Raw genomic sequence first — 10,223 nt, 5'->3', positions numbered from 1 at the left:
ATCGCTTGTCTTTTAGCAGCATGCCTAACCTGACAGATACCAACAACACTCTTCCAATAAAACAACCAAAAATAACTACATACTTTGCCAAAATTGTGCCTAGTTGAGAACTACTGGTTTATTATTTTTAACAACAAAGAAACTTCTTTGCTATCGGTGTTATTGCTGAGGCTCAATGCCTACACAGCTCTGCCATTTCCAGCAATCATTTTTCTCTTCTTTCCTTTCTTTTTATTTTTCCTTTTTTAATATAAAGGGTGAATGAGAGAGAGATACAGGTAGCACTGCTCCACTGCTCATATGCTTCCCTTCTGCTGATAGGGATGGGGGGCAGTGAACCCAAGTCTTCAAGCATTAGAACGTGTTCACTCTTAGTTGGTGCTCAAGCTTTAGAAGAAGACTAGAGTTCAGACACTAGCAACCATGTTTCCAAGACTTGTATTACAGGTGCTTCACCAGTTTGTAAGACACCAGTCAGAAGTAGCTACCAGTTTGGTTCTTGAAAGATCTCTGAAGCATGTGCAGTTACTGGGACAAGTGGGTCAGGACCCTGTCATGAGGCAGGTGGAAGGGAAAAAAAGCCGATCACAATATTTTCTATGGCAACAAAATGAGATGTGGCACTCAGGGGACAATGAAGCGTACCAGATGGGTGACGTCAGTCAAAAGACAGTGTGGCACAGAATATCAGTGTTCCGGCCAAGCCTCAGAGATATGGCTTATCCATATGTCAAAAAGGGGTCTCAAATTTTTATGGAAGGGAAAAACAGACTATGGTGAGTACACAATTAAAAATAATGTGAGGCAACAAGCAACAACCATCGTAGCAGATAACAGTTTCTGAGTGACCAGACCAAAGAGAAGAAATAGGGTGGATGATTCTCCTTTGGCCTTTGTTTGGTACAGTCTCACTTCTGAATCATGTGTAATGTATAGTCTCAATAGTTTCTAATAACAAGAATATATATATATATATGAATTTATAAATATATATATATATATGAATGTGTTCACTGAACTGGGTTAGCCACCATTCAACCACTAAAAAATAAACAAGGAGGTCGGGCGGTGGTGCAGTGGGTTAAGCACATGTGGCACAAAGAGCAAGGACCAGAATAAGGATCCCGGTTCGAGCCCCAGCTCCCCACCTGCAGGGGAGTCGCTTCACGGGTGGTGAAGCAGGTCTGCAGGTGTCTGTGTTTCTCTCCCCCTCTCTGTCTTCCCCTCCTCTCTCCATTTCTCTCTGTCCTATCCAGCAACAACGACATTAACAATGGCAATAATAATGACCACAACGAGGCTACAACAACAAGGGCAACAAAGGGGGTAAAAAATGGCCTCCAGGAGCGGAGGATTCATGGTGCAGGCACCGAGCCCAGCAATAACCCTGGAGGGAAAAAAAATAATAATAAAATAAAATAAATAAACAAAACAAAAAACACTGTAATTCAAAAGATGGATAAAGTATGTCAAAGTATTGAGTCTACTTTTTAAAAAATTCAAAACCTTTAAACCAACTATTTCCCCCTTTCTTAAGTCCACCCATTGTTGGTTTTGACTTCTCCTTTATCTTAATTCACATCCTTCTCAGGGGTGTTGCTCACTCAGTAACATCAGGCTAACTGCTGGAAGAGACCTTTTTCCTGGACAACATGGGTGGGTTCTCTTCTTACTCATCATGTAATTTTTTTTCTTTGATTCACTTTTTTCTGACTAATCCTGATTAGCCTACTATCATTTTCAGATTGAGAACAATACTTCTGTAATTGGCCCTGCTTCTAAATAACAGGCACACCATGTTAAGACACCGTTTCAATATTTACAAATCCAAGACATGATTAAAAGTGTCACGCTCTCAGTGTAGGAATAATATTCCCATAATCAAACACCAAAGAAAATTGTATGATTATTTGTATTATCTAGATTTCAAAGCCCTGTTGCAAGACAGAGATGCCAAGCAGAAGTGTGCTATCTTATCCAGCAGCCCCCTTTTTCCTTCACACAAAGATAGAACTATCGCTTACATTATTTTGTCCAAAACTTTGACATGAATGACCCCAAATATTCTAAATACATGAATTTCAAGTGTCATGAATCAAAGTTTTAAGAGATATAATCAGGGTTTTCAAAAAGAAGAGTTTGGGGGAACAGGAATTTTGGTGTTGGGTAGCATAAGCACATAGATAGATGTGAAACATAATTTTGTAAACCTATATTGAATTATTAATAATAAAATTATTTTGAAAATAATAGTAATTGAACAATAAAATAACATTTTATTGGAAAAAATTAAAATGTAGATACCTTAAGGCTCTGTGATACCTATCCTTAGGTATCACAAAAGACATGAAAACACTGATTTGAATGTATGTCTACTGCCTATGTTCACATTGTACTATTCACAATAGACAAAATATAGAATAAACTAAATGCTCAACAGATGACTAGATAGAAAGTTATGGTATGCGTAATTAATGGAATACTTTGCAGCAGCATTATTTAAAAAGATGGTATTGTGTTATTCAGAATAAAACAGGCGATAGATTAGCAAAATTGGACAGTGTACTGCTTAGCCAGGTGCATGATCCAAGTTCAAGCCCAGCCCCTACTGCATTGAGGAAGCTGTGGTTTCTCCCCACCCCCTTTCTGTGTTGTATTTCTATCTGAAAAAGCTCAAACAAAAACAAACAACACAACAACAACAAACCGGGGAGAACTGGAGATGATTGTGCCATGTGTACTAAATAAAAGTGTGAACAACTACCAAATAGTATGACTTTGCACATAGAATATAGAGGGCCAAAGTAAACTTTTATTAACAACTAACTCCTGGACTGAAAATTATGATGGTTACTGAAGGGAATGGAGAGAGAAAAAGGAGCCAAAGTACCATTACAATACATGGATAAAGGCAGATCAAATGGAAGCCTTGGTCATTCAGGTTCCGCACTCTGCTAGCCGAGACCAGACATTTCCCTAGCTGCCTACAGATGAGGCTGATTTCAAATACATCTAGATTACTGTTTTTAAACAAATATTTGATGAGTTTTACTCCCATTTGGTGGTAATTATTACCGTAATGAATTTTGTAGGTTGAAAATAGGCACTTTGAGGATGCTTATCTCATAATTTTGTAGATCAGTATTAAGTCAATAACAATTTTTTTTAAAAAAATTTAAATCCTCTGTATTGGTTCAGGCGGACCCACTTCACTGCACTTCCCTAGAACAGTATGTCTATAGCACAGTCTCTGCTAGAATACTAAATGGAGGCAAAAGAACCTTTGTTACAAGCTCAAAGATCTCTTTTTCATCAACAGTGATCTCCCCTGTTTTATGTACTCAGTCACAATTATGGTCACAGTTTGAGAAATGCTTGTGTTACACAGAGTTATCCTCATGGGGTGTGCTAACTCATTCAATAAATATTTATTAAGTGTTGACTGGTAAAACTGACTTTATCCTGAAGGCTTTTTGACCAGAAAAGAAGAGTTAGTTTTCTGCAAAGTTTGATTATTGGGTGTGGTTAACTCTTAAGACAGTAGTTCCTGTTCAAACACAAGGGTTGGGCAATAGCCCCCTGTGATGTCATAGGAAAAAAATCACAAATTACCAATTCTGAAGCTCCATGTGGAAACAGATGCCACTGTCTTGTCATCGCACAAGATTACAGCTAGGGACCATGAATTTCAGCCCCTAGATCTGAGTAGAGAAGGACTGGTGTTAAAAAGGAGCTATCAAGACAGGACTGGAGCCAAGATTCTGCCACTTTGAAATGTTTTTGTATTCAGGAAACTGAATGATGCTTATCTAATCATGCAGCTTAAAAGGCCCATCGCCTAAGGGTCAGGAACCCTTTCCAGGAGTCTAACATCTGTACTTGTTAGATCTTTTTGCAATACCCTATAACACAATGAGCAACAGGGGATCTGTTATTGCTCCTGTCTCCCCATCAAGAGTTTCCAGCAGGCCTGGGGCATGTGCTGCTTGGCCATTTGCCCTTGATGTACAAGTACCAACACAATAATTCAGGCATCAGAGACACAGAAGCAAAAAGAAAGAAAGAAAAAAAAAAAAAAGCTTGCAGCCTAGCTTGCATTCTCTTGGGATGAGAGAAAGTCAACAAACTAATAAGAAAATGAAGAAAGATGTGAGATAGAATGATAACAACATAAAGACTAAACAATGACCTAAAGAAATCAAGACTGAGTCATATTCAAGTGCAGATGAAAATATTGCTTGGCAGCAAGAACACAATTTGAAGAATTTCATGCAGAGAAATATGTTGTACATTTGAGAAAAAAACAAAGAAACCATTTGCTTGTGTTTGTTCCTGGAGCTCTAGAGCAAAGAAGGCTAGAACAAAATGAGGTTTCTCAGGCCATGACAGAAGCTTTAAATTTTACTTTGTCTTGTTTATAACTAGCCACTTTTTAAATTTAGGATTAATAATGGTTTACAAATTGTATGATTACAGGGTATAGTTCTACCCACCTACTCCCATTCTGCCAACAATACCTACCACAGTTCCAATAAGGTCTTAGAGACTGTTTACTTCTGAGGGTTTTTTGTTTGTTGGGTTGCTTGTTTGTTTTGCAAGTTTATGTGTTTCAGTTCTCTACATTCCATATATAACTGAAACCATTCAGTAGATGTACTTCACCTAATCACCTCCAAGACCATTCATTGTATCTCAAAGGACATATTAACATCTTTTTTGATGATCTGCAATTTACTTTGAAAAGTCACTGGAAGAAACTGTCTCAAATTTCAAAATGATCTCACAAGTGTGGAGAAGAAGTGGGGGAGCGAGGGGCATAAGTGGTGGTCCAGCTGGATGAACACACACATCAATGTATTCAAGGACCTGGGTTCAAGCCCCCACTCCCCACCTTCAGGGGGTGGGAAGCTTCACAGTGAAACAGACCTGCAGGTCAGCAAGTCTCTCTCTCACACAGGCACTCTCTCAGTCTCTATCTCCACTCCCCTACTCCCCACACAAACAGACTCAATTTCTCTCTATCTTAACAAAAAAAAAAAATTGCAAGATGGCAGTGTGCCTGCAACTCCTGACTTTCTCTCTGCAAAGCAGCGGCTTAAGCCCTGGGAATATAGAGTAAGGACAGGATTTGCAGTGTTGGTATGCTTCTAAAAACCCCTTCTGTTTCGTTAGTTTAATCCCCCCTGCTTAACACTATTCTATTTACATAACCACTTCATTCTATTTACATAACCGCTGTTAACAAGCACCACCCTCCCTCCAGGGCATTGGTGGTTCATTGGTAGAATTTTTGCCTGCTCGGCCCCGTCTCCTTGTCACACCCTGATTTTCACCAGTCACTTTTCTTTCCACCCTCTCTGCATCGCATCCTGTTCCCACCCTACTGGGCTAGTATATTTATGAGGACAAGATTGTTTGTAGTTTTTTAGTTTAGCTTAGCTTGGTATAGATTTGCTGCGTCCTGCATGAAGAAAGAGATACTGAGTACAACCCAGCCATCAGTCCCGGGTCGTCTGTTACCCGCCCGTGAAGCCAGCCCGGTGAAAACAACATTGCAGGTCAGTGTTTGTAAGAGGATACAGCAGTATCCATGATATATACAGGAGAGCCATGGAGGAGAACAGCAGGTCACATATAAGCTGGAGCACCAATACCAGATCCTAAGCAAAGGAGGAGCCCTGTGAGTTCCAATTTCCCTTTGTACCTCACCCCCCTCACTCCAGATGAGTAAGGGAACAAGTTACAGATAAAGGGATCTCCTGTGGAGAGGACCTCATTCTCAAGATTCCCAGCTCAGTTGGGAATCAACAGAAGGAGATGTTTCCTTTTTTTGTTTGTTTTTTTTTCTCTTTTTTTCCTGTCTTTCTTTTCTATTTCTCCTCTCAGGAGGGCTCAATGCTCTTAGTGGTCAACTTCCTCCACCAATCATCTGCCTCCCCTGGGGTGGTGGGAGGCTACCACTCTAGCTTCCTTGTTTCCCCTCCTAGCTTTTCACTCTTTGTTGCTTTCTGCAATTGTTTTAAGAAGGGGGTGGTTGCTGGAATAACATCAACTGTAGACTGGTCTTTTTTTTTTTTTTGCCTCCAGGATGATTGCTGGGGTTCGGTGCCTGCACCACGAATCCACTGCACCTGAAGGCTATTTTTCCCCCTTTTGTTGCCCTTGTTGCTTTCTTGTTGTGGTGGTTATTATTATTGTTGTTATTGCTGTCATTGTTGTTGGACAGCACAGAGAGAAATGGAGAGAGGAGGGGAAGACAGAGAGGAGGAAAGAACGACACCTGCAGACCAGCTTCACCGCTTGTGAAGTGACCCCCGATAGGTGGGGAAATGGCGATTCAAACAGGGATCCTTACGCCTGCTTTGCACTTTGCCATGTGTGCTTAACCCACTGCACTACCACCCGATCTCCAGACTGGTCTTTAAATACTTTTTCCCCTTTTTTTATTTTAATTTTTTTTTCTTTTGCAAGTTTGTTTGCTGGCATTGCTGTTAGTATCTCCTTCTTAATACTTTGACCAAATTGGCCTTTGTTGGTAGTGCACTGGATTTACTGGTGATTGACTGTCCTCTCTTTTGTGGTAGTAGTGGCTTTTTTGTTTGATTTTCTTTGTTTCTTTTGTTTTGTTTATGTTTTCCTTTTTCTTTGTTTTGTCTTTCTCTCCTTCCCTCTCTCTTTCTTTCCTTTTCTCTGTTTTGAAAAATCTTAGCTTTTGCTCCTGTTACCTGCTATATACACTTGTACTGGTTTGTAATCTGTATTGTGTAAGAAGTCTGACATAAAACAATTCTTCTTTCTTTAACTCTCCCTTCCTTTATCTTTTCTCCCCAGAATCTCTTAAATTTATACTCGATAGTGGATTTTTGCAACTGTCTCTTCTTGCTTTATTACTTTTTTTCTGCTACTATTGCTCTTTTGTTTTTGCCATTGGTTTGCTCTGTTTTTGGTGGGGAGAGTTTTCTGTAGCTAACAGGCTTTGGCGAACTGCATCACTCATCACTTTTGTTATTGTTGTATTTGCTGAAGTCAGTGATCTCGGTTGTGAGAGGCCCATAGTTTAATGGGGCTTTTCCTCACTCAACACAACAACTGAGAATAAATAGCCAAGGTGCAAAACACAACAATAAAAAAAATAGGGTGAAATCGAAAGCAACTAAATCATCTACAGAAATGAATCAGGACAGAATCCCAGAAAAAAACCCAAGAAGAACCTATAAATAAGGAAGATATCCAAACAATAATTAAACTATTAATCACAGAAATGAAGACACCCATTGAGGAAAAGGCTATCAGAATTAGGGAAACAACAGATAACACCCTCAAGGAAGATAATTGCTACAGCAAGGTAGTTAAATAATTGAAAGCTGAAATAGCTGAGCCAAATGCCCAAGCTAAAAACATAACTGAACTGAAGAAAGAAGGTGAGAGAAGGGAAAACAGATTAACAGAAGCAGAAAACAGAATTAACCAGACAGAGGATGATTTAGAGAAAACTAAGAAGGTAAAAGAGCTACAAAAAAAGAGATTAAGAGACACTGAAAACAACAACAGAGACATATGGGATGATCTCAAAAGAAGTAACATTCGAATAACTGGCCTACCAAGTAAGAAAGAGGGGAAGGGGAAGAAAGCATCTTAGGAGAAATAATAGAGGAAAATTTTCCAGCCCTAAACAACAGAAAGGACATTAAGATTCAAGATTCCCAGAGAGTTCCAAACAGAATCAACCCAGACGTGAAGACACCAAGACACATCATAGTTATGATGAAAATAAGTAAGGATAAAGAAAGGATCCTAAAGGATTTGGGGGGTGGGGGAGTCACATACAGGCTAAAACCCATAAGACTATCAGCAGAATTCTCCCCTCAAACTCTAAAAGCCAGAAGAGAAAGGTAAGATATCTTCTGAGCTCTCAATGAAAAAGGTTTTCAACCAGGGGTATTATATCCTGCTAGACTTTCATTCAGACTAGACAGAGGGATTAAAACCTTCTCAGACAAGCCAACAGTAGAAGAAGGCAACTATCACCAAGTCTGCCCTAATAAAAAATAATTTTAAGAAGGAAAAATGGTCGTGCAGGTACTGAGTCCTAACAATAACCCTGGTGGCAAGAAGGAAAGGAGAGGAAAGGAAAGAAGGGGAGGAGAAGAGAGGGAATGGAAAGGGAGATGGAGAGATGAGGGGAGGGGAGAGGGAATAGGAGGGGAGAGGAGGGAAGAGGGGCAGGGAGGAAAAGGAAAGGAGAGGAGAAAGGAGAAGAAAATGAGAAGGGAGAAGTATATGATGAAAATAAAAACAGGAAGGTGGCTACATTTTATTTGCAATATTCTTGTCACAAAATTTGATGGCTTGGAGTAGGATGAGTTATAATGGAGGATAATAGAGATCATGAGAAGAGGCTGACTGGAAAACATTTCCAAGATTTAACTGACAGGGTTTCCAGGGAATTTTTTGTGGAATATAAGGAGGAAGAAAGTGGGAACGGTTAGTAGTGGTGTACCCAGCTGACTGCATGTTACAAGTACCAGAGTTCAAGATACCAGTCTCCATCTGCAGTGGGGAGAAGGATTTATTAGTGGTGAAACAGTGCTGCAAGTGTCTGTCTCTGTCCCTCTCCTTCTCCCTCTCCCCTCCCCTCCCCTCTCAGATTTCTTTATCTGATAAATAAATAAAACTTAAAAAAGAGAAGAGAGAGAAAGGAATAAAGAAAAGTTAAAAATGGCACAACCTTTTCTTCTCCTTCTCCTCCTCCTCCTCCTCCTCCTCCTCCTCCTCCTCCTCCTCCTCCTCCTCCTCCTCCTCCTCCTCCTTCCTTTTTTGGTCCAAGCATCTGGAAGCCATTTATTGATATGGCTAACCACTCTGTGATCAAGTTTGTGGGACAAATTGAGTTTAGGCTGAGCATGTTACCTCTGAATTCCATCTTAGACCTAAAGGAAATGCTAAACAGAAAACTGCACCATCTTCTGATATATTGCGCCGTTTCCTGAGATAACTATTAAGAGCACAGGTAAGGTCACTGAGGCAAATCATGCATGAAACAGAGGCTTGGGTCAACAGCTGTACATACTCTTTACCATTACCTTCATTCCCGAATAAAGTGGAGAGAAAAAAAAAGGCTAGGATTTCAACAGATCCCTAGGATGCTTTGAAGAGAAACATATAATCAGCATTATTTTCTCAATAATATTACAAAAACACTAGCCTTTTTCCTTCTCATTCTCTCACAAGTATATTAAGAGGTTTTCTGAGGACTACACAAGTTTTATTATGGCAACAGATTGAATGCAGAGGACGAGATGAGAATCCAGCTGTCTTCTATTAACCCAGGCATTAACAAGATTAACAAAGTAAAAAAAAAAAAAATGCCTCTCTTCTCACTAAATTTTTGTTATTGGGAAACAATCAGTATCCTTCAGAAAAAAAAATCTTATTTGTGATAACATACAAAGCCATTGTCATTTTCAGATAAGTTAGTTTATAAATATTTTTAAATTTTCAATTTATATCACATTTTCAACATAAGTTATGTCCACAAGCAAACATTCTTTGGGAGCCTCAATAATTCTTAAGCATGTAAGTAGGTCCAAGTCTCAAAAGTCCAAGAAATGTGGCCTGCAAAGTGAAGTATAGATGAGGGATAAGGACTCCTAAGAAGTGAGACAAGATGGGTGAGGAGAAACCAGGAGAGAAAGCAAGAGAGAATCACTGGTGAATTGGGGAGGAAAAATTAAGAAAGAATATCCCAAATATTAAGTGACAAATGATTTTCAAGAAGAATGACATCAACGACATGACATTCTGCAGAGACTATTGGTTCTCAGTTGGAAGAGACTGGAATCAACAGTGACTGTCATACAAGTATTTTGTTGGGAGTCGGGCGGTAGCGCAACAGGTTAAGCGCAGGTGGCGCAAAGCACAAGGACCAGCTTAAGGATCCCAGTTCAAGCTCCTGGCTCCCCACCTGCAGGTGAAGGTCTGCAGGTGTCTTTCTCTCCCCCTCTCTGTCTTTCCCTCCTCTCTCCATTTCTCTCTGTCCTATCCAACAATGATGACATCAATAACAACAACAATAATAACTACAACAATAAAACAACAAGGGCTACAAAAGGGGAAAAAATTAAAAAAAATTAAAAATTATAGGAAAAACCAAGTATTTTGTCAGAGTGGTAAAAACAAACATCTGAATAGAGGAGATTCGAGAGGCAAAAGGGAAACTAGAT

General features: G+C 39.6%; 1 pseudogene; it reads left to right on the top strand.

Annotated features, from left to right (window-relative positions):
- The first annotated feature begins 397 nt into the window (after positions 1-397).
- Positions 398-944, top strand: LOC103116939 (single-stranded DNA-binding protein, mitochondrial-like; annotated as a pseudogene).
- Positions 945-10,223: the final 9,279 nt, after the last annotated feature.

This window comes from Erinaceus europaeus, chromosome 1 (assembly GCF_950295315.1).
Source record: "Erinaceus europaeus chromosome 1, mEriEur2.1, whole genome shotgun sequence".
Lineage (NCBI taxonomy): Eukaryota > Metazoa > Chordata > Mammalia > Eulipotyphla > Erinaceidae > Erinaceus > Erinaceus europaeus.
The sequence above is the reverse complement of the archived record's forward strand: the minus strand, read 5'-3'. Positions and strand labels throughout refer to the sequence as shown.